The 25,426-nt window shown below is 43.2% G+C and overlaps 1 long non-coding RNA gene across 1 annotated transcript in view; it reads left to right on the top strand.

The window, feature by feature from the left end:
- Nucleotides 1–3,183: 3,183 nt before the first annotated feature.
- Nucleotides 3,184–25,426, top strand: part of LOC124760687 — a 229,986-nt gene continuing 207,743 nt past the window's right edge. The window contains exon 1 of the long non-coding RNA XR_007012398.1: nucleotides 3,184–3,312. This is a non-coding gene — a long non-coding RNA (uncharacterized LOC124760687). The remainder of the gene's footprint in view (nucleotides 3,313–25,426) is intronic.

The raw sequence follows: 25,426 nt of genomic DNA, 5'->3' as shown, positions 1-25,426 counted from the left end.
CTCTGCATTCTTTTGCGAAACTCTCTACGGTTCGTTTTCAGGTGATTCTTACTTGGTAGCAGAGGTGACGTGTCTGCTTCACGTTTTCAAATATTCGTGTTTCTAGGAATTTCTGTACATTACTTCGGTACATTTTACGATATTGATGTTAAGAACTTCGGTTTCTTTATATTTCCTAAGAAGAGACGCAAGCCAGAATATTGTCTTTCTGCATATTTTCTTACATGAAAACTGCCTGAGTATTATATGTTGTAAATTTTTATGTTTACATGCAAGTTACTCACTCAAGTAAGGCAGCATATTGTTACCCTTCGAAATCTATTTATGTACACCGGCGGAAAAAAACGCAACACCAGAAAGGAGCTGTGTTACATAAAGTTGGTAGGCGTATTTCTACATCTGAAAGATGCTGTAACGGTCTTGGGAGTTAGTTACCTATGAGATTGAACGTAGAGAGACAAAGATGCCATAATCACAATTTGAGATCGTGTAATAGCGCTACAAGAAGTTGGATATTTCTTCTAAGATATTTCAGAAAGACTTGTCAGAAATGTAGCCACTGTAGATGACTGGAGGGAGTGGTTACGAGAATGTGCGGTCGGAAGGGGTTCTGGACGGCCACCTGGCACTACCAAGAGGGGAGACCATCATGTTTGGAGTATGGCTCTGGCACAAAGTATTGCATCTACAGCAGTAATCTGAGTAGCAGTTGGCACCACAGTGATACAAGGAGCTGTTACAGATCGGTTACTTCAAGGACAACACCGAGCCACGAGCTCTGAAGCGAGCATTTCACTGACACCAAACCACCGCCATTTGCTACTTCAACGGTGTCAAGCAAGAGCTCATTAGAGAGGAAGATGGGCTCTGTTGTGTTTTCTCATGATAGCTGCTTCTGCCTCGGTGCCAGTGATGGCCATATGTTAGTTATAAGGACGCCAGTTGAGGGCTTGCAAGAAACCCGTCTGCATGATAGACACACTGGACCTACTCCTGGATTTATGGTCTGGAGTGCGATTTCGCATAACAGCACGAGCACTCTCTTAGTCATCCCACGCATCCTGACTACAAAGTTGTACGACAGTCTGATGACTCGACCTGTTGAACTGTCATTCAAGGACAGCCATCCAAGGGGTGTTTCCAAACAGGATAACGCGCACTTACCGCTTTTGTAACCCAACATGCTCTACAATGTCGAAATGTTGCCTTGGACTGCTAGACCACTAGATTTATCTTCAGTGGCACACATACGGGACATCATTGGACGACAATTCCAGCGTCATCCATACAAAGATTTAACCGTCCCTGTACTGACTGATCAAGTGCAACGGTATGGAACTCCAACTCTCACGAACCGGCATCCAGCACTTGTACAACACAATGCATGCGCTTTTACATGCTTGCATTTTGGCAGTTATACAGGTTATTAACGTAGAAGCGTTTCACATTTCCAATGGCTTATCACCCACTTACATTAACATGTGGTCTTGCAATGGTAATCACTCAAATACACAAATCGAAAAAAGTTTTGCATCACCTCGGATCAGAGAGCTCCGGAACCTGTACAGGAAATTGGAATACAGATCGACATAAACATCATTTCCGACTTTTTTATTACTCATGAAAACCACACATCGCATGTTATATCGCCATACAGCGAGACCTACAGAGGTGATGGTACAGATTGCTGTAAACACTGGCACCTCTGATACCCAGTAGCACGTGCACTTGCGTTGATCCATGCCTGTATTCGTCATGGCATACTATCCACAAGTTCACCAAGGCACTGTTAGTCCAGATTGTCCCACTCCTCAACGGCGATTTGGCTTAGGTCCCTCAGAGTAGTTGGTGGGTCACGTCGTCCATAAACAGCCTTTTCCAATCTACCCCAGGCATGATCGATAGGGTTCTTGTCTGGAGAACATGCTGGTCACTCTAGTCGAGCCATGTCGTTATCTTCCACCTTGCTGCACTCGCTGGACTGTGTGTCTAAGGCGTTCAGCCTCATTGGGTTGCCTCAAAGATGTGCACGATGGGGGCGCGAATCGTCGTCCATGAAAACGAATCTCTTGCCAATATGCTGCTGATATGGTTGCACTATCGGTCGGAGGATGGCATTCACGTATCGTACAGCAATTACGGCGCCATCCATGACCACCAGCGGCATACGTCGGCCCCACGTAATGCCACCACAAAACAGCAGGGAACCTCCACATTGCTGCACTCGCTGGACAATGTGTCTAAGGCGTTCAGCCTCATTGCGTTGCTTCCAAACACGTCTCCAACGAATGTCTGGTTGGAGGCACATGCGACACTCATCGGTGAAGAGAACGTGATGCCAATCCTGAGCGGTCCATTCGGCATGTTGTTGGGCCCATCTGTACCGCACTGCATGGCGTCATGGTTGCAAAGATGGACCTCGCCATGGACGCCGGTAGTAAAGTTGCACATCATGCAGCCTACTGCGCACAGTTTGAGTCGTAAGACGACGTCCTGTGGCTGCACGAATAGCATTATTCAACATTGTGGCGTTGCTCCTCCGAGCCATAATCGGTAGGTAGCGCTCATCCACTGCCCTTGGGCGGCCTGAGCGAAGCATGCCATCGACTGTTCCTGTCTCTCTGTATCTCCTCCATGTCCGAAAAGCATCGCTTTGGTTCACTCCGAGACGCCTGAACACTGCCCTTTTTGAGAGCCCTTGCTGGGTCAAAGTAACAATGCAGACGCGATCGAACCGCGGTACTGATCGTCTAGGCAAGGTTGAACTACATACAACGCGAGCCGTGTAGCTCCTTCCTGGTGGAAGGACTGGAACTGATCGGCTGTCGGACCCCCTCAGTCTAATAAGCGCTGCTCATGCATAGTTGTTTACTTCTTTGGGCAGGTTTAGTGACATCTATGATCAGTCAAAGGGACTGTGTCTGTGATACAATATCCACAGTCAACGTCTATCTTTAGGAGTTCTTGGAGCTACTGTGATGTAAAGCTTTTTTTGATGTGTGTATGTTACCTGGACAAGTGTATTCCCGAATTCATTACTCTACATTAATTATTTATTGATGTTGCGATTTTTTTACGTCTGTGTAGTAAACCATAAATTTCTGGAATTGAACTAAAAAAATTTTCTGTACTGTATATTTTTTCCTTTACGAGTTTTCTAAATCTGTGCAATGGTTTTGTATAGTTGGCGGGAGGCAGTTCAGGAAGCAGTTCTCAAAAGCTGCAGAGAGCACGCCAGCCTGTTCAGCGGTGTTGGAGGGGCACTGGACATGCTGTGCGCTTACCAAGCAACGATGTTCGTCTGGATACCACGTAAGATCATTTTTCCTCTTATACTCTACCTGAAAACATAACCCAGACACCGACAAGTAGCATTTTTTTCTTTCCTTCACACTTATACATCATAGCACTTGCTTTATCCCCATCTCCTCTTCCTCCACCTGTTACTGCCACTACTACTACGACACTACTACTAGTGGTATTACTACTTCTGAATTCTTTTGCACCATTCTTTTATACAAGGTGCAGCCAAATGAAAACGAGACAGATGGAAGTTTGTGTGTACCTCTTCGTCCGAAGCAAATCGATGGTCATGAATGTGGCACCAAAAGTATGGAAATCGCATGCTGAGAGATTGGGACTGTATGGAGGCTGTATGATTTCCCAGAGAAAGTTCGTCGCACAGTGGGATAAATGTTTTAACAGTTATGCCGATTACATTTGAAATAATAAACAATCTACTTATTTTTTTCCATCTGTCTCGTTTTCAGTTTACCGCCCTTTGTATTTCAGCGGGGAACAAGCTCTTACGGATTACATCATGTGTTCTATACTGCCTCTAAAGCCTTGCAATTAGCCAGCTTAATTTTATGTTTAATAATTAATTTTTATTTTGCTTGTTAACTTACTAACCGGTGTAAAGTGGTCTCGTTTGTCTTCCTTTGTATTGATCTAGTTTTGCTGTCCATCTTGTGAAATATTTGTATTTGCTTTTAAAGGTCGACATGTTGTCCAGAGTAACGTAAATTAATTACAAGGTACACTAACTCACTTGTAAGAGACATCAAAATCCGCACCATGGTTTACTGAATCTTAGCTTCATTGATGTTCGATGACTTCGCAAGCGTATGCCAAGACTAGAAATCCAATGGTTTGCTGTTCAAACCCAGATAGTTGAACAATTTTTTTCTTACCTATGTAATGACGTGCTGCACAAGTTCAGGTTCGACTTTAAACACTTGATCCCTGTGCAACTAAAATCGGAGTAATGGATGGACAACCCATCCACTACATTAGAGTTCGTAGCAAACTTAATCTTCTCGCCAGTGACTGCTATAATTTTAACTACTAACACTTCTGAGTCTTAATTAATGCAGCATGCGACTTTATTAGGAGTTACTGTAACCGAAAGTGAGGAAGACATCACCTGCTATAAGGACAGCAAAGATTTATGGCGAAGAATGATATAGAATACGAAATAGGTGGAAATGGAGAGCAAGAAACAGAAAGTAGTGACTTACTAAAGGTCAGAATTAGTGAACAGCTAACTAAAGAAAGACAGAAATTGGTTATTTTGAAATTAAGCTTGCAAAAGATATTCGAGGGAAGGGGGACACGGAAAGTCGTTGAATATGCAAAGAAAACTGTCTTCAGCAAAATTGCTATACTGGTACAAAATATTGTCACAGAAATGAAGGAAAGTTTCTGAAACTGAACTTTCAGAGAACAGTGTGTTAAGGAAGGGAGAAGTGGACCGTGGGAAACCAGAAAAGAAACATGAAACCTGTGAAACGTTATGCTACAGAAGAATGTTAATAATTAGGCGTACAGATGTGGTGCTATATGGGTGGTAGTAAGAATAGACAAAGGAAGGAAGAAATATATATTGGAAAGTCTACGAAAAGAAGGAGCTGGATAACCGGAGATGTGCTAAGGCACTCAGGAATAATCAACGGAACACCGGTGGTACACACGGAGAGAAAAAATGGAAAGGGTAGGGGAAAATTGGACGTCTAAACAAGGTTATCGAAGACTTGGGTGCAGTAGGTGTGGAGTGATAAAAATATTGGCACAGTACAGGAAGAGATGGAGAATGTAATCGAACTAGTCGAAAACCTAATGGCTATAAGGAATGGTAGGAAATAATAAGAAAAAAAGAAAAAAAAAGAAATACGCCAAGACGTTATGTCTGTTGGAACTCGCTAGCACATCTGACACTTAGATAGAAAGCTGCATTTAAAATAGAGAGCCTGAACCTAGCTGACGTGAAGGGCATGCAACTGCAATTTTTCTGTCACGTTGGCTACGCCCGTACTATGTACTGTCATATTTGGCAGTGTGTTTTCCTCACCAGTATCGTTTGTAATTAGTGTTCAGTTGAGTATCGTTGTAAGGACACGAAATACTATGCACAGAGCTCTGCATACATACAGCTTATTGGGCTGATTGAGCATTTCGTCAAGTTTGTGATCATGTGAACGGTGAGGCATAAGGAGCAACATCTCTTTGACTACTAGCTAAGTAAGATTTCATATAAGCTATTATTCTAAAAATGGCGCATTTCCGCTGAAGCGTTTTTAAGGACCATATACACTGAAGAGCCAAAGAAACTGGTACACCTACCTAATATCGTGTAGGGTCCTCGAGAACGCAGAAGTGCCGCAGAACGACGTGGCATGGACTCGACTAATGTTGAAGTAGTGCTGGAGGGAACTGACACCATGGATGCTGGAGAGCTGTCCAAACATCCGTAAGAGTACGAAGGGGTGGAGTTCTCTTCTGAGCAGCACGTTGCAGGACATCCCATATATGGTCGATAATGTTCATGTCTGGGGAGTTTGATGGCCAGCGGAAGTGCTTAAACTTAGAAGAGAGTTCCTGGAGCCAGTCTGTAGCAATTCTTAACGTGTGGGGTGTCGCCTTGTCCTGCTGGAATTGCCCAAGTCCGTCGAAATGCACAATGTACATGAATGCGTGCAGGTGATCAGACAGGATACTTGCGTACGTGTCACCTGTCAGAGTCGTATCTAGACGTATCAGAGGTACCATATCACCCCAACTGCACAAGCCCCACACCACATATTTTGACCTGGGCTCGTATGACCTCAGTTGTTTTTGCGCCCTAAAACAAAATTAACAAACAATTAGAGCCTCTACCATCTTGAACAGTCCTCTGCTGACACGCAGGGTCCATGGATTCATGAGGTTGTTTCCATACTCGTACACGTCTATCCGCTTTATACAATTTGAAACGAGACTCGTCCGACCAACAACATGTTTCCAGTCATCAACAGTCCAATGTTGGTGTTGACGGGCCCAGGCTAGGCGTAAAGCTTTGTGTCGTGCAGTCATTAGGGTGTACGAGTGGGCCTTCGGCTTCGAAAGCCCATATCGATGATGTTTCGTTGATTGGTTCACACGCTGACGCTTGTTGAGGGCCCAGAATTGAAATCTGCAGCAATTTGCGGGAGGGTTGCACCTCCATCACGCTGAACGATTCTCTTCAGTCGTCGTTAGTCCCTTTCTTGCAGGATCACTTTCCGGCTGCAGCGATGTCGGAGATTTGATGTTTTATCGGATTCCTGATATGCATGGTACACTCGTGAAACGGTCGTATGGAAAAATCCCCCACATCATCGCTACCTCTGAGGTGCTGTGTCCCATCACTCGTGCGCCGACTATAACACCTCATTCAAACTCACTTAAATCTTGATAACCTACCATTGTAGCAGTAGTAACACAGTTAACAACTGGGCCAGAGAGTTGTTGTCTTATATAGGGGTTGCCGACCGCAGCGCCATATTCTGCGTGTTTATATATATCTGTATTTGAATACGCAAGCCTACACAGTTTCTTTGACGCTTCAGTGTATATACAGAGTGTTTGAAAGTCTTTGCATCAAACGTCTACAGGTGATAGATCACCTCCTGGGGAATAACTTTTGTTAGAAACAACTTGTTCGCTGACGCTTCTCGGCGACCCTGGGCGTCCTCTTGTATTGGTTATGCACCTGAGAGGCGCAAGGTGTGTGCACTGTGCAGCATGCGTATGCCCTGAGTGTTGCCTATAATTCAATCATATGCTCCGTTTGAAAGAGGACAGGCCTGGTAAAATTAAAGTTACTGATTCGCATCTAAAATACCTTTCTCCTCTTAGAGACACTCATCCTTAAGGTTTTCTTATCGACAATCATCTTATTAATTTACTGGGGTCGATAGTATACATCATACCAGGATAGGCGTAATCTTGTCGTCCCGGGACCGGCGAAAACTAAGGGATGCCTAGCGTCTCCTGGCAGCGTCTGCGAATATTCCGTCTCTAACGGAAGTTATTCATCCTGATGTGATCTATCACCCATAGATATTTGATGCAAAGACTTCGAAACACCCTACGTACGGCTATATGTTATAAACTGGTTTTCCTTTTATTGTAACTCCATTCTTCGAAGAATATGACGCAGAGATGAAAAGAAGGAGTTTATATGGAGAGGATAGCGTTACAGAGAACAATGACGATGATAGTAATGGCAGCGAGTTAATATTAAGGGTGTTGTATTGTCAGAGGCAAAAATGGTTTACTTGCAAACCTTGATAGTACTACTCTAATATCCCACGTATGTTCACTTTTCTGACAGTGATACCTTAAATTGGGCATCAAAAGGATGGTATAATACTCAATTGAAGAAATCAATATGTTCAGTACTTCGAAAGCAAAACCAAATCTTAGGAACTGCACAGATTTTAAAAATGAGTGAATGTCTCAACAAACGGAACGAAACAACTAAAAACGAATGTCACATTTACTCCTTCGTTCTGCGTCTTTTGTAATAATTAAACTGCAGAGGCCAGATACAGGGCTGCAGACAAGCGAGCACTGCGCGCTGCTCTCCGTGCAGCGGCCTTTGCCCGCATTTTGGAAGGAACGAAAATTACTCTCTAATGTACCGTCGACAACGAGGTCATTAGAAACGGAACCCAAACTCGGATTAACGAAGGATGGGGAAGGAAATCGACTGTGGTGTTTCAAAGAAACCATCCCGACATTTGCCTTAGGCGATTTACGGAAAAGCTGATTAGTATGGCCGGACGGGAATTCGAACCGTCGTCCTTCCAAAAGCTACTCTGCTTTTACGGCCTACAGCATGTATGTAGCTGCTCTGCTTGTGATATCTATACAGGGTCTCGTGTACAGCTCTGCAACACTTAACATATTGCGAACTACGGCAGCCGACCGGGAACTTTCATGTTATACGTCACTGTTTGTTTGCAATACGTAAACTAAAATTTCAGTATCAGCTTCTAATTTTGGGGTAATCGGTATTTTCTCACCTACAGTAAACAGTAAAAATATACTAGGAAAATAAACATTTATATCTTTTTATGGAAAAAAATAGAAATTGTTCAGCATTGTTCTAGTGACTGAAGACAAAGAGGTCAGGATTCTTATACTTTCACTCATTCCATAGTGAGGCGCGTAGATCTTAGTTTTCTGGTAAAACCACATAAGGTAGTGGTAAAAGCAGGTGGACAGGCGGACGAGAAATATCGGATGCGGCAACTATTAGATGATACTAGGGACCATCTAATAATCTAGGCCGCAGAAGAAGACAGATGTACTATCAGAAGTCGTTCGTACAAAAAGCAGCGGTGTTAACTGAATACTGTTGTTGAGCACACTGTTACCTGACGGCTTTATTGTGTACAGTCATGAATTTCAGACGGTAATCTATCATTCAGTAATGAATTATCTGTTTATTTAAAGCTCCAAACAAGAAGACAGCTGCAGTAGCAATGCATCGTGTATAGTGTGTGTGTGTTTGTGTGTCATGATTTACGAAACGAAATTAGTCGCGAAGGCGACCTTTTTCCATGTTTCCGCGTATCACTTTCTGTCTTCCCCTGTTGCACGTCTGCAGCACAGTTGACGTAGAAGAAACTTACTTGGAATGACTCGTCAGTACACTTGCCCGAATAACGCTGAAAAAGGCATGTTTAGTGGGTCAACAGCATACTAGTCTGTGGCGACGGACAACAAGCTGCGGGGGTACGCAACACTTCTTTCGCACGCATAAGAACTTATTTTTCCCTTGCATCTGGAACACAGGTGTCAGTAAGCATAAATTTCTCATTGAAAAAGTTTATGCTGTTTTATGGCAAATGCTAACACACATTTCTTTACATTAAGCAAAAAGCACTCCGTCTTCAGGCCACGAATGGCCTACCGGGACCATCCGACCGCCGTGTCATCCTCGGTGGAGGATGCGGATAGGAGAGGCGTGGGCTCAGCACACCGCTCTCCTGGTCGTTATGATGGTATTCTTGACCGAAGCCGCTACTATTCAGTCGAGTAGTTCCTCAACTGGCATCACGAGGCTGAGTGCACCCCGAAAAATGGCAACAGTGCATGGCGGCCTGGATGGTCACCCCTCCAAGTGCCGACCGCGCCCGAGAGCGCTTAACTTCGGTGATCTCACGGGAGCCGGTGGATCCACTGCGGCAAGGCCGTTGCCTTTACATTAAGCAAGGGTGAATAAATGTAAGAACAGAGTAGCGGAAGGTATAGGGAAGTTAAGAGAGGAAGAGTTGAAGATGGATATGCGTGGAGGAAGTGAGAATAAGGAAGAGAGATACTGAGAGTTTGATGAGTAGATCACAGCTGTTGCTTTAATAAGAAACCTTATTGTTCTTGGACGATATTAAAGTAGCTTTGAATCTCATTTCAACATACGGGTGGTACTCTTCAACTGACATCTATAACCCTTGCTGCTCTTCGTGTTTCACTGTACCTAGTATCTTATATGATAGCACATGAATGGTATTAAAATTTACGATGCAGTATGAAGTGAAAAAACACATTTTTAACGAATGCTCTTTCATGTGTTCGTATGGCATGCGACGCCATTATAAACTGTCCGAGGAGTTCTCACGTTATCTTTGTAAAACCAGTTGCGTATATCAAAAATAATGACGGTCCAACGTGTATCGTGAAAACGGAGATATCATATCTTCTTCTTGATGTGCTGTGGCCTTGTGAGTGAGTATGTCGATGTATATTACGAGTCATCCTCTGATGAACAGTTGGAGATTACCTACGTAAGGTGTCACTTGCACAGCTTTGAGTCCCCCAGTTGTTGGTAATGATCAGGTGGGATGGTGTACTGGTAAAGGCAGTGGACTCGTGATGGGATGGACCAGGATTCGTCTGGCCCTCCTGATGTGAATTTTCGTTGGCTACCCTCGGCTATCCTGTGTGTGTCGTGGAAAGGATCTTTTCAGACACCACTATCAATTTTCTGTCTCATCCTTGCCCAATTTGAGCCGTGTGTGTATAATAGACACTCGTCTGCGAGAGACGTATATAGGAGATAGATTGGTAATTGTCTTAGAACGAATAAAGACGTTAGTCGATCAGTGAGTTTATTAACAGTTTTAATTATATCCCCTAATTCTTTGTGAACAACCGTCTACTGCCCGCTTCCCAACTGCAGAGCCAGCTGCTATCTGAAACGAAAGAAGCACAAAGGAGGCTCCTCTAGCTAGCGAGTGACGATCGACATGGATGAGCGACTGATAGTCCATTCTAGGAGCGCCCCCGCTGCCTAGGAACCTCCCTCGGTACAGTACGAGGTGACGTGTTGTAACAGCGAGTAACTCGGAGAGGAGGTGTGGGGATAAGCGTAAGAATCCATACAAATTATAAAAATGAATGCAGGTATGTAGGCATATATGTATGTATTTATATATGTATGTTCCACATCTCCTATGACTGGACCGTTTTCAAAAAAACTTTGTTCACGCATCATTAACTGACTGGAAAGAATTACTTTGGGGGAAAGAAGCACCCATCTATCAAGAGGGTGTGGACGGGAGTGAAAAAGGCAGTGCAGACCTACACATAGTCATGCACTATGAGAATGAGAGCATTTAGAGACTTGCAACAAACTTTACCTACAATTTCAAACCTTTACAAAACTTTCTGTTGCTGACGACGCTTACAAAATGCTGAAAGAAAAAACGTTTATCACTTACTATATTTTCGCTGTTCTTGCAGTAAAACTGCTACATGAAGCATGACGTTTTAGTTTATTACTTCTTTACTACTAATTATATTTGTGACAAATTTTGGAAACAATATTCATATATACCACTGAATATACCAGAAAAATAACATCATTGCATCGCACTTAGTCCAGGAGATATAATGTTGTACGTACTGAGATGCTTAAAAAACTACCGCATCATGCAACACGTTTAATTTTTTACTCTTAATCCTACTTGCAACACTTATCGCAGACGGTATCCGTATCTGCTGCTAAATGTACCTACAAAAAGATATAACTGTGCGACACACAGTTCAGGAGATAGGACGTCAAATACACTACTGGCCATTAAAATTGCTATACCAAGAAGAAATGCAGATGATAAACGGGTATTCATTGGACAAATATATTATAGTAGAGCTGAAATGTGGTTAAATTTTCACGCAATTTGGGTGCATAGATCCTGAGAAATCAGTACCCAGAACAATCACTTCTGGCCGTAATAACGGCCTTGATACGCCTGGGCGTTGAGTCAAACAGAGCTTGGATGGCGTGTACAGGTACAGTTGCCCATGCAGCTTGAACAAGATACCACAGTTCGTCAAGAGTAGTGACTGGCGTATTGTGACGAGGGTGGCCGAGCGGTTCTAGGCGCTCAGTCCGGAATCGCGTGACTGCTACAGTCGCAGGTTCGAATCCTGTCTCGGGCATGGATGTGTGTGATGTCCTTAGGTTAGTTAGGTTTAAGTAGTTCTAAGTTCTAGTGGACTGATGACCACCGATGTTAAGTCCCATAGTGCTCAGAGCCATTTGAACCATTTTTTTTTTATTGTGACGAGCCAGTTGCTCGGCCACCATTGACCAGACATTTTCAGTTGGTGAGAGATCTGGAGAATGTGCTGGCGAAGGCAGCAGTCGAACATTTTCTGTATCCAGAAAGGCCCGTACACGACCTGCAACATGCGGTCGTGCATTATCCTGCTGAAATTTACGGTTTCGCAGGGATCGAATGAAGGGTAGAGCCACAGGTTGTAATACATCTGAAATGTAACGTCCACTGTTCAAAGTGCCGTCAATGCGAACAAGAGGTGACCGAGACGTGTAACCAATGGCACCCCATACCATCACGCCGCGTGATACGCCAGTATGGCGATGACGAATACACGCTTCCAGTGTGCGGTCACCGCCATGTCGCCGACACGGATGCGTCCATCACGATGCTGTAAACAGAACCTGGATTCGTCCGAAAAAATGACGTTTTGCCTTTCGTGCACCCAAGTTTGACGTTGAGTACACCATCGCAGGCGCTCCTGTCTGTGATGCAGCGTCAAGGATAAGAGCAGCCATGGTCTCCGAGCTGATAGTCCATGTTGCTGCAAAGGTCGTCGAACTGTTCGTGCTGATGGTTAATGTCTTGCAAACGTCCCCATCTGTTGACTCAGGGATCGAGACGTGGCTACACGATCCGTTACAGCCATGCGGGTAAGATGCCTGTCATCTCGACTGCTAGTGATACGAGGCCGTTGGGACCCAGCACGGCGTTCCGTATTACCATCCTGAACCCACCGATTCCATATTCTGCTAACAGTCATTGGATCTCGACCAACGCGAGCAGCAATGTCGCGATACTATAAACCACAATCGCGATAGGCTACAACCAGACCTTTATCAAAGTCGGAAACGTGATGGTACGCATTTCTCCTCCTTACACGAGGCATCACAACAACGTTTCATCAGGCAACGCCGATCAACTGCTGTTTGTGTATGAGAAATCGGTTGGAAACTTTCCTCATGTCAGCACGTTGTAGGTGTCGCCACCTGCGCCAACCTTGTGTGAATGCTGTGAAAAGCTAATGACTTGCATATCACAGCATCTTCTTCCTGTCGGTTAAATTTAAAATAATAGCACGTCATCTTCGTGGTGTGGCAGTTTTAATGGCCAATAGTGTACTGAAATGCGAGAAAAGGCTGTTGTATCATGGATTACGTTTTAACTTATTATTTCTTTGCCACTAACTCTATTCGCAATACTTTTCGCAGACAGTAGGCACGTTTACCACTGGATGTACCAGCTAAATTATATCATTGTACAGGACGTGCTTCAGACGATACAACGTCATGAACATTAAACTGCTTGAAACTGAAAGTGCAGGGCGACCTTCGCTGGACATACGGGTGAAATATGTTTCCAGATACGCGTGAAATATGTTAAATATGTTTGACATGTGCGAGCGCGAGCAAAGCCAGGGGTAAAAAGCTCATCGTAAAGCGCTGGAACGATTTCTAACAAATTTGGTACACATTTAAGTTACAGTCTAGAGGGAATACTGTATGGGTAAGAACTACCAGCCTCCTATTGGGATGAGCGGGATAACGTGAAGAGAGAAGGGAGGACGAGGAGGTGGACAGACAACGAGGCTGAAGGAGGAGACAGGCACGGATAGGATGGGGAGGAAAGAGGAGGAAATGGACAGAGACAGGGGGAGGAGGAGACAGGCAGAGAGATGAAGACGAGGAGATGAACAGACAGAGGGGGAGGAGGAAGTAGATAGAGAAAGGTAAGAGGAGAAAATTGGAAAGGAAGAAATGGACACGTGAAGGAATGGGGAGGAGATGAGCAGGGCGAGGGGGAGCAGGAGATGGACAGAGAGAGACGAGGAGGGGAAGGTGGACAGAGAGAGGGGTGATAGAGATGGACAGAGAGAGAGGGAAGGAGTATATGAACTAAAGGAAGACTGGAACAAATACATATCCGAGCAACACCGGATACTCGCCTATTATATTATATTTTGGACTATGAGCTTGATGATAACTTTCGAGTAACTAGTGTTCGGAAGTATACCAGCTCTCATCCAATTAGTGTAAATGGGAAAGGAGAAGGGCGAGTGAAACTGCTATCGGGCTACCTCTGCCCCACTGCCTGTGCTAATTTGCTGAAGATGCAGAATATAGATAGATCCGACCTCACGTTGCTCAGAGTTTCGTAGTATTCGTGTCGAACGCTCCCGACCCCATTGAGAACGACTGGAGATAACGAAGGCGGTCCCGTAGCGGGGGAAGGGTCGCTGGCGGCCGCAGATGAAGTCTGCAGTCTGCATTGAGGCGGAGCGGCGGCGGAGGCAGGGGCGGCGTCGTCGGCGACGACTGCGGAAGTGGAACCGTGGCGGTGCTGCGGCCGGAATAGTTTTAGTTGCGGCCGTGATCCCTGAATGGGCGCCTGCAAACGAGCGTCCGCCAGCCGGCAACTTGGCGCGCTCCTTCGCCTTGCGAGTTGGCGCTACTTGGGGATGAGCGGTCGCCGGATAAGCGGCGCGCGCCGGATTAATGAGCCAAACTCGGCCCGGCCGTGGATTACGCTGCGCCAACTCCGCCGTTCCTCTGGCGTGGCGCGGGCATGCCAAGAAGCCGCCCGGCCCGGCTGACGCAGCGCCGCCTCGTCTTTGCTGCGGATTGCCGGCCGCCCTCCTTCCACCTCACTGAATGCGACACCGCCACTAAGAAACTTGCTGCATTCCTGATTAACTCGCATTATATAACCCCCCACCCTTCCGCACGCACACTTATGCAGCGTATTTCAGTCTTTTCAGTAAACGTCTGTTGTCTTGGTCTTCAGTCCAGAGACTGGTTTGAGACAGCTCTCCTTGCTACTCTATCCTGTGCACGCTTCTTCATCTCCCAGTACCTACTGCAACCCACATCCTTCTGAATCTGTTTAGTGTATTCATCTCTTGGTCTCCCTCTACGATTTTTACCCTCCACGCTGCCCTCCAATGCTAAATTTGTGATCCCTTGATGCCTCAGAATATGTCCTACCAACCGATCCCTTCTTCTGGTCAATTTGTGCCACAAACTCCTCTTCTCCCCAATTCTATTCACTACCTCCTCATTAGTTATGTGATCTACCCACCTAATCTTCAGTATTCTTCTGTAGCACCACATCTCGAAAGCTCCTATTCTCTTGTTGTCCAAACTATTTACCGTCCACCTTTCACTTCCATAGATGGCTACACTCCAAACAAATACTTTCAGAAACGACTTCCTGACGCTTAAATCTATACTCGATGTTAACAAATTTCTCTTCTTCAGAAACGCTTTCCTTGCCATTGCCAGTCTACATTTTATATCCTCTCTAGTTCGACCATCGTGAGTTATTTTGCTCCCCAAATAGCAAAACTCCTTTACTACTTTAAGCGTCTCATTTCCTAATCTAATTCCCGCAGCATCACCCGATTTAATTCGACTACATTCCATTATCCTCGTTTTGCTTTTGTTGATGTTCATCTTATATCCTCCTTTCAGGACACTGTCCATTCGTCTAGGGGTGACAAATCACGTCATAGGGAACAACGTTTGTTAGGGACAAAATATTCGCCAACGTTTCTCGGCGATTCTACGCGTCGTGTAAGACTGGTTATGCCCCTGAGAGACGACAGACCGTACGCGCTCTGTAGCAGTCGCAGTCGTATGCAGTGTATGTTGCCCATCACCCAGTCATCCATTCCGAATGAAAGGCAGTAGGCCGAGCAAAACTGGAGTTTCTCATTCGCTTCTAAAACATCTTTCTCCTCTTAGGAACATTCGTTCTTGCTGAAAATCACTCAATCAATTTGCCGAGGTAGTAGTATGCCACACACCTAATTAGAGGACACTGCTATTTTGGTGAAATCTCGACAACTAATGCTCAGCAAATGCTCAACGACGGCTAATGTTGCTGGAAAGCGCCAACGATCATATTGTACAAAAATGGTTCAAATGACCCTGAGCACTATGGGACTTAACATCTGAGGTCATCAGTCCTTTAGAACTACTTAAACCTAACTAGTCTAAGAACAACACACACATCCATGCCCGAGGCTAGATTCGAACCTGCGACCGTAGCGGTCGCGCGGTTCCAGACTGTAGCGCCTAGAACCGCTCGGCCGGCGAACATTTTGTCCCTAACAGAAGTCGTTCCACCTGCCGTGGTCTATTAACACTAGACAGGTTTATTAAAGACTTTGTACAGGGTAAACAGGTATAAGTGCAGACATTTTTATATGTAGTGTCTTAATATGTAGACACTTCGGTGTCCTAGTTGTTCTTTCTCTGCATCGAACATTCTTCCCACAGACACGTCACAAACTTTACGACCTAATGTTTTCTGCAAGGTTGTAATTGCATCTCTAACTGTACTAACCGTTTTGCGTCCACATGACCACAGTTCAACACGTGACCTGCTGTCCGGGAGAAAATAAACAGCAATGGCTTGCAATAGTCACACGTACTCACCCATCTAAAACCATACGCCAACTAGCATCAATAATTATTAGTCTCCAAAAGAAGTAAATACTGATGTTCAGCACACCGTTGTGCAATACACGGTCCTCGGTAACCAACAGTTATTCCCAACTGAGAGTCCCTCCATCCCCTCCCAGGCAATCGGGATATTTGACTGGAAAAGAAAAGTTCTGCAACAGTGAATAAAACTCAGGATTAGGGAATAAAAGATATAAAAAAACCACATACTCATGCACACAAATTTAATTTTTGATCTGGACAATCGACAGCTTCGTCTTGGACATAAATTAACGTGCTCTCAACCGTACCTTTTCGACCAAGGTTTTTAGGAGCTTTGTCTTGGTTGAAAGGCAAACACCGGATCGGCAAGTCCCTTGCGGGACTTCCTCTGCCCCGCTAATAGCTCACAGGGATGTGTTCTTTCCGGTGAATGAGCTGACCTCAAAAAAAAAAAAAAAAAAGAAAAAAAAGTTCAAATGTGTGTGAAATCTTATGGGACTTAACTGCTAAGGTCATCAGTCCCTAAGCTTACACACTACTTAACCTAAATTATCCTAAGGACAAACACACACACCCATGGCCGAGGGAGGACTCGAACCTCCGCCGGGACCAGCCGCACAGTCCATGACTGCAGCGCCTTGGACCGATCGGCTAATCCCGCGCGGCAGCTGACCTCAAACAGCCCGCTCTGGCCGCTCGGCCAGGCAATCAAATGATGGAAAAAGTCCCAGAAATACAACTATAGACAGGCACCGCCCAGCACATCCCAAGGAAATGATTGGCATTACACCTTGATGCACACCATCAGAAACGCAAAAAACACGCACTAGATGTCCTTTACTGGGACACTCTTTTTCAGGACAGCAGTTTCGACAAAGGTTTTCGATATGTCTTCGGAACTTGGAACCCCTCTGCCTGTCTCCTCCGTAGTTGTTATTTCGCTGATAAGAACCAAATTCAGTAATGGGATGATAGTTTTAGGACTGGTATTGAAAAGCTGAATTCCATGTTCCCCACATATCGTCAGCAGCCATATGTATTCATTCCTGGATATGTGCCTCTTACGCACTTTTGTATGCATTATGTCTTCTGCTGTACGCATGCATGTTGCTCTCGTATTTTTACTAACTTCGTCTACAGCCTTAATATAAGCAAAAGATACATATAGCAGCAGAAGTGCTCTGATATGTTGACAAGATGGATACATGATTGCAGTCATTTTATTCATTGTTGCTATTGGTTTTTCTCCGCTAGTTCATATTATCTACTACTCATTCTCTTTCAGAGCAGAAACTGACACCTCTTAGCTCCTTGACAACTTTGTCCACCTTCCCTTCTGATGCAGCTTATATTATGCATTTTTTTCTTGTGTAGCATTCCATTCAGTGTCGAGAAAGAAGGAAAGAAAAGTTAAAGTTTAACTACCTGTGACAAATGGATCATTAAGTATTTAGTAATAACTCGGATTGAACAAGCATACGGCAAGAAATTAACAGTTGCGAAAACCGACCTGTCATTCAAATTATCGGGATTTGTGAAAACCGCCTAAAAATTAAGCCGAGATGACCGGTCGAGGATTTCAATCCTGTTCTTCCTGAATAACAGCCTTTTGTCGTTAACCATTTCACCACCTCACCAGGTCCACAAAATGTTCTCGTCATTGTTCTTAGTATTTACATTTCTTTATTTAACATTTTTAATTCCACCGCAATTCTTATTTATTTTCTACTCTATCTGCCTTACACATTTCTGTAGACCAATTAAAAAGCTTCTAACTGCTGTTCCTCATGTTCTCTTATTGTCCAAGCTTCGCATCAAGTACTGAAACGTGTGCTTAGATTGATATCAGTGCGGTTTGGAATTACTGAAGCGTTTTTTATGGTTTCGTACCTCAGTCGGCAAAACGGAATCTTTATTGGATCATGTTGGTGTCCATCTGTCTGTCTGTCTTCCTGTTAGAGCCCGTTTGTCTCAAGATAGGGTACAGGTGTAAAGCTGATATTTATGTCACATCTTAGCGTCTACAGTCCCTTGGCGGTGTGAAAAATTTAAGCTAAAGGTACGGCCATTAATGTCGGTTATTTTCGTACTCGCAGACTCCCTCATCAAAACATACAGAGTACTTTCCGTTGACCTAGAACCACAAAATGTGGCAGTAGGCAAGGTTTTACAGTACAATGAAAGGAAAAAAAACCGAAAATGGTTAATTTGTAACTATATAAAACAAAAAAAATTATTTCCGCATTTTTTTGTCCATCTTCCTAGCTGTCCGTCTGTTAAGACCCATTTTTCTCAGGAAAGGGAAGGAAGAGTTTTCAATTTGTAATTCATGTCTAATACTAAAGTCTACGATCCTTTAGCGGAGTAAAAAGATTAAGCTTCTAAGTCAATGCAGTCGATAGATACGGCCATACATGTCACATATTTTCATACTCGCAAACTTGCCCTTCAAAACCTGTGGGTGAACGACGCATGTAAATTTCCGGCCTGTTGGTCTAGCGGTGAAACGCATGTCTGAAAACTTATACTTCGCGGTTTGAATCTTGGTCAGACCACCGATATTTGTTGTCTTCGTTTTAATCTAGCCCTCGTCTCTCAACGATGTGAGGAAACAACACGTGGTTCGAATTCCACGTTGAAGTGGTGTTGGGGTAGGTTAAGGACATGCAAGTCGCCGAAGTGGCGTCCAATAGAAGGAATTGCACCAGACATTGAGCTACACCAAATAATTATTATTATTGTCATTTATACACATAATTAAGTTTGTACGTAACCTTCAGATCGCGATTCCTACCCGTAAATATCCGTTCTTTATTTCATCTGAACTCCTCTGGATCAGATATTAATAGTGATTGTCAGAGGCTATTCCTAGCGCTCAATTTGTCATCAGATCCGAGTGTATGAATTAGTGCATCTTTTTTTTCTTTCGTAGATAACACGTTTGTTCGGACTAGATAAGACGAAGCATTCCATAAATCTTTCCCCTAACTGCTTTTAAAGAATGTACAGAAAAACTTCATTTTAAAAAGCGGCTCATTTGCCATCACTAATCTTCTTTTTTCCTTTTTCGCCGCTCATCATATCACCGCTTATCTACATCGCAATCAAATTTTACTTTCTCGTCGTAGGTAACTACCATCATCATAGGTTGAAACGAACCATAATTCGTGACACCGGGCACACAAAGCATATTTTCCAGCAATAATTTGTCGTATTTCTTGCCGTTTAATTTCACCTTTTGTTTGGAGAGTGAGTTTGTCGGATGTCGTTTTCCATTATCAGTCATAGATCCATTGAAATTTTGTGAAAAATACCGCAGAACATTTTACTTCAGTATTACGCCACAAAAATCACCATTTGCAAGTTAATTTTCTTGTTTAATAGCTGTAGTTAATCGAATCCTTTACTCGTGAGCAACGTGACGAAACACCAAACAGTGTTACCTTTTTCGCTCTCAAAATGCATGCTGCCATGGAAAAGAGACAAATCAATAAACATAAACTGCTGGGGTTTCATTCCATATCATTTCAAAGTTTTTCCACCTCTAGCAGTGGTTAAGGTGCGAAATGTCGAGTTGCACATCTGCAGCTATACTTCACAAGTCACGTTAAGATGTGTGACGGAGAGTGTTCCTGACCACTGCCTGATTCGCCCTTCAAAAAAATGTTCCATGCTGTCTGATTCGCCCTTCCTTGTTACACTCGCGAATGGCGCGTGGATTGAATGATTGTCAGTAAACCTCTATATTATCTCTAATCTCTCGTATTTTCTCGTTATGACCATTTAGTGAGGCATATGCCAGAGGAAGTTATATGTTGTCTGACTTTTCCCGGAACTTATTTTCTCGATATTTCAACAGTAAGTCTCTCCGTGATGCAACACGCCTCTCTTGTAGCTTCTGCCATTGGAGTTTGTTAAGCATCTCTGTAACGCTCTCACGGTGACTAAACGATCTTGTGATGGAAAAAAAGAAGGAAGATTAGGGTTTAGCGTTCCGCCGACATCGATGTCTTTAGAGACGGCCACCTGTGCCGAAACGTGCGCTCTTCGTTGGATCTTCTCTATCTCTTCCATCAGTGTTACCTGGTAAGGATCCCACATTGATGAACAGTACTCAAGAATCGGTCTAACAAGGGCCTTTTTAAGTCACTTCTTTCCTTAAGATTCTTCTCATGAATCCCAGTCTGGCGTCAACTTTTCCTACTATTTGTTTTATATGGTCATTATACTTAAGATCACTCCTGATAGACTCTCCTAGATATTTTACGGTAGTTACTTCTTCCAGCAGTTCGGCATTAACTGTGTAAGTGTGCGGCAGTTGATTTCTTCGTATATTTATGCACAAATATCATATTAATTTACGTTCAGGATCAAATGCGAGTCCCTGCATCATTCATCAGTCCTCTGGAGGTCCTTCTGTAAATTGTTGCTGTCTTCTGGCATTGCTATTATATCATAGACAAACGTAATATTTGTGACGGAGCTTTCGAAGTTACCCATTAGGTCATTTATGTATATTGTAATCATGAACGGTCCTGCAATACTTCTTCGTTCCGTTAAAAGCGACGCGTTGAGTTCTCTCTTCGGTTCGCAGGTTGCTTTTTTTTTTTTTTTTTTTTTTTTTTTTTTTTTTTTTTTTTTTTTTTTTCGCCAAACGGCAGTGCTCGATGGTGTCCAATTCCTTCCTGAAGTCAAGAATCACGGCATGAATAAGAGCACCGTTGTCTACGGCGCTCAGGATCTCTTGGACTAACAGAGCGAGCTGAGTTTCACAAGATCTTGGTTTGCATAATTATTGTTGATATTTGTAAGGGAGTTTTTTCGTTATCCAAAAATGTCATAATACGTGAGTATAAAACATTTTACATAGTTCTACAACATTGACGGCAGCGATATAGGCCTATAATTATATGAATCTTCCAGACGCCTCTATTTTTTTCGTACCCTTCACTGCTCCAGCGACCACCAATAAACTACTACTAGAAGGGGAACAAGGACTTTCGCACTATCTCTTTTTCTACAGGATACGGTTACAGCTCCTATCTATTCCGCGATAACTTGGCTCAATATCTGTCATTTGGACGATCGCGCGATGGTTGAAAGGAAGGACTATATTACGATCTTTCGCGGTGAAACCGTTTTGGAAGACCGAATTCAGTATTTCGGCTTTCTCTCTGTCATCTTCCGTTTTTGTGCCAGTATGATCAGTGACCGGTTGAATAGATGATTTAGATCCGATTACTGATTTTGACGTAGGACCGAAGCGCCTTAGGGCTTTTAGTCAGACTGGTCAGCAAAATTTTTATTTGAAGTTCATTGAACGCTTTTCTCATTGCTCTCCATATGCTGATTTCAATTTGTCCAGCACTTGTTAGAAAGCTAGGTTTTGACTTCTTTTGTGTCTGTAACGAAGCTCTCTTTGTTTACACACAAGTTTTCTAACACGGCAATTAAACCACAGTGGGTCTTGCCATCCCTTAAAACCTTGCTCGGAGTGTAACCTACTTGTCTAAGTCGTACATAACGATGCTTTTGAATTTTGTCCATTTTTGCTTCATATCTTCGTTGTCAGAATCGAATGTTTGATGTCGACTACCTAGATACTCTGCAATTTGTATCCTGTCACTCTTGCTAAACAATTATATTTGCCCGTCTTTCTTAATATTTCCTGTAACACACTTAGTCATCGATGTCATTACAGCCTTATGATCACTGACGCCCTCCTCTACGTTAACGGAACCTGGACGTACGAGGGAACAAAAAATAGATTTTTTTTATTTAACAAAATTTTGTGAGTCTTTCTCATTCTAAAAATATATTCTTTTATGTATTTAACTCATCATGTTCTTGTTTAAATGCCTTTCCAAGGCAGATGTGGCACTTGAATGTTTAGCTGTCACACTATTGTCAAACAGGAACTCCTGTGTATAATGTCTCATTATTTAATTTTAATTTAAAATTGAATATATAGGACATGTGCGAACAGAATGGGGGCAAGACCTAGGAAACTCTGCAAGGACATGGCAGGAAAAAAACCTCTGATAGCAAAGCAATTGGTGGACAAGGAAGACTCACCATATCATAAATAAAAAAACCTAACAGAATATTATGGTCTAGCCATCAGGAGAAACAGTGAGAATGTGAGTGAGATCAAAAAAGCAATTTGGGCGACTGTATTTCTCAGATGTGAAACTGTGTTCCACTGATGAACATACACATCATGGCCTCTGCCCGAAAGGAAACACTTCATGGTGAAAGTATGCTGTGAAGTAAATGGACCAAAATATACACATGCACATCCCTTGTCAGAAACTGTTATTGTACAACTAGAGCCAGTGTATGGAGGTGTTTCAGATTCTAAACTTCTGGAAAAATGTTTACATGGAAAAACACAGAATCCGAAAGAAAGCTTCAATAGTTGTATTTTCGAATCCTTGCCAAAGACAGACGTCTGCTTTTCAGGTTGGTGTGATGGACGCCCTATGTTTTAATGATAAACAAGCAGAATAAACACCAGGAGCAGACAAGGCAACAAAATGGGGGACAACAGGAAAAATGGGTTGTACGAGTGGACAATTAAAGTGTCGCTTAAGCTGAAGAAGCTGTTGAAAGCATGACAAAGGAGGCCAGAATAACAAAGAAAAGAAAGAAAACTAAAGAAGATGAAAAGTCACTCAGACTCAACAAGATTATGGAGCTAGACTGTTTTGATATGTTATTACTGAGAAGAAAATGACATGCAAATCTTTAGTTTCAGTTTCCCGTAATCAATGTTTTTGCATACTTAGATATTATTATTTCATCCAATATTAAAGCTATAAAAACAAAAATTGCTTGCCTACACAGTGAACCACATTAGTCTACAATGTATAAAATATTTTAAGCTGGAGCATGTTACCTGTTCTTAAATTATTTGGAGAAAAAATTTACTTCCAAAAGTACCTTTTTTTAAAAAATACATAAAACAACAAATTGATAAAAATTCCTGGTTTAATGTTTCAACAACTTAATAATTAATAGAATAAAATTTGTTTGGCCCTTTATTTTGAATAGGGCAGAAGTATAACGTAGCTAAATTAAAAATTAAACGCAATTCAGTACATGTGATAAAATCAATATTCGTCCCACTATGTATTCCATAGTTTTAAAATTTTGTTCACATAGAGGTCACAACATAATAACCATTTGGTTTAAAGTTTTTGAGTTATTAAATTTCAAAAAGCTAATAAAAACTACTGCGCAGGTCTCTTAACTGTTTCGAGAAGTTCAGGTCTGTTTGTTGCTATGAGGTCTAACAAGTAAGACGCTATCCTCTGCGGTTGAATCTCTATTTGATCGAAGTAATTTTGGACACGGCGTTCAGAATAATGTCAGCACGCATTCCTGTCTGTAGCACTTGTTCTGTCTGAGCAGGAAAATGGGAAACAGGTCCAAGAGGAACAAAATTCCGAGGTGACTCACAGGTGTTAACAACAATGGACAGCGCCTCGTAAGCCCTTCAAAAATGGCTCTGAGCACTATGGGACTCAACTGCTGAGGTCATTAGTCCCCTAGAACTTAGAACTAGTTAAACCTAACGAACCTAAGGACATCACAAACATCCATGCCCGAGGCAGGATTCGAACCTGCGACCGTAGCGGTCTTGCGGTTCCAGACTGCAGCGCCTTTAACCGCACGGCCACTTCGGCCGGCTCGTAAGCCCTACCGGTTGCTAAGTCTGTAGCTTGCGAATTGAAGTCTCTCCCTATTGCAATAGCCCCTTCAGGAATTATGCACGATATTCTTCAAGTACTCTCTGAAGCGCCCTGCCACTGTAGCTACTAACGTAGGTGGCCAGTACATGCACCCCATTACCATGTATGAACTACAGTTGGTGTTTATCTTCAACTTCATTCTTTAACATTCTGAATCCGCAATAACCGAACTAGATACCATGGAATTCTTTAGTTCAATAAATACGGCACCACGATTGGCGTCTGTCCTGCAATTGCAATAAACAGGGTGATTCTTGTTAACGTTTAAAACCACCGAAGCGATGTACACGACACTGAGACAGGCAATTTAAAATAAGACACAAGGGGGCCGCAAATGTCGGGAAATACCCAAAAATTAGATGGCAAATGTTGAATATGTGACGTCATCCGATGACGTAACCCGCCGCACGTGCAGCGCTTGAGCCTATCGGTGTCGCACCCGAGCACCCCAAACTAAGTCAAATACACACATCGGTGCGGTGCGGCTCCGGGCCTACGTGCGCGATTTCAGATGGTGCAGCTCGGAGTTCGATTCTTGAGTCTTGTAGGCAGTATTTTTTGCACTGCAGTAGACAATTATGTGTTTACATTCAGGTTAGATTTATTATTTTATTATTGGCCTCGCGATCTCCACTGATTTATTGAAAACCACATAGGCCTACCGTATAGCGCCACCGGTAAATGAGTATACTAAGCTTCCGAACTGCGTCGCTGCCAATTACGTTTTCGATACTAAATTACATCTAAAAAAAAAAAAGGAAAGAAACAGCTTTTGCTTGGGTTCAGTGAGGAATTTGTAACTTCTACGTTTACAACAGATCACATTTACAAAAGGGTTTTGAAATTACGCAGTTTGCTTGAATGCAAGTATTCCATCGCTCAGTCATCCCTTCCCACACACGCTTGAAAATGCACTTCGTATTTTGGATCCCCGCAGCGCCAACGGCTATGCAGGCTACGAGGTCAATTTGGACTCTACTGAGGTGCTGTAAACTAGCTCCTTCATACAACCCCAAAAGAAAAATGCCTACACTGAGCGATGTGCAGCACTGCTCACTACCTGCGAGGGTAGCATCGACAAGCCCAAACACTGGATGTACGGCGAGGTATGTCATTTGGTGACGTCACATGTTCAACAATTGGCATCCACTTTTGGGGTATTTGCCGACATTTCCGACCTCACGTGTCTCATATTAAGTTACTTGTATCAGCGTCGTCCACGTCGCTTCGGGGTTTTTTAAACGTTAATAAGAAGCGTACTGTATATTCTAATCTGCACTTAGGATTTCGTTACTATTCACTTCCGGCTTCAGCCAACTTTTTGGGCTTGATACTATGTTGGCACTATTACCTTTAA

Source organism: Schistocerca piceifrons, chromosome 1 (assembly GCF_021461385.2).
Source record: "Schistocerca piceifrons isolate TAMUIC-IGC-003096 chromosome 1, iqSchPice1.1, whole genome shotgun sequence".
Taxonomy (NCBI): Eukaryota; Metazoa; Arthropoda; class Insecta; order Orthoptera; family Acrididae; genus Schistocerca; species Schistocerca piceifrons.
This window is presented reverse-complemented; position numbering and strand designations above follow the sequence as displayed.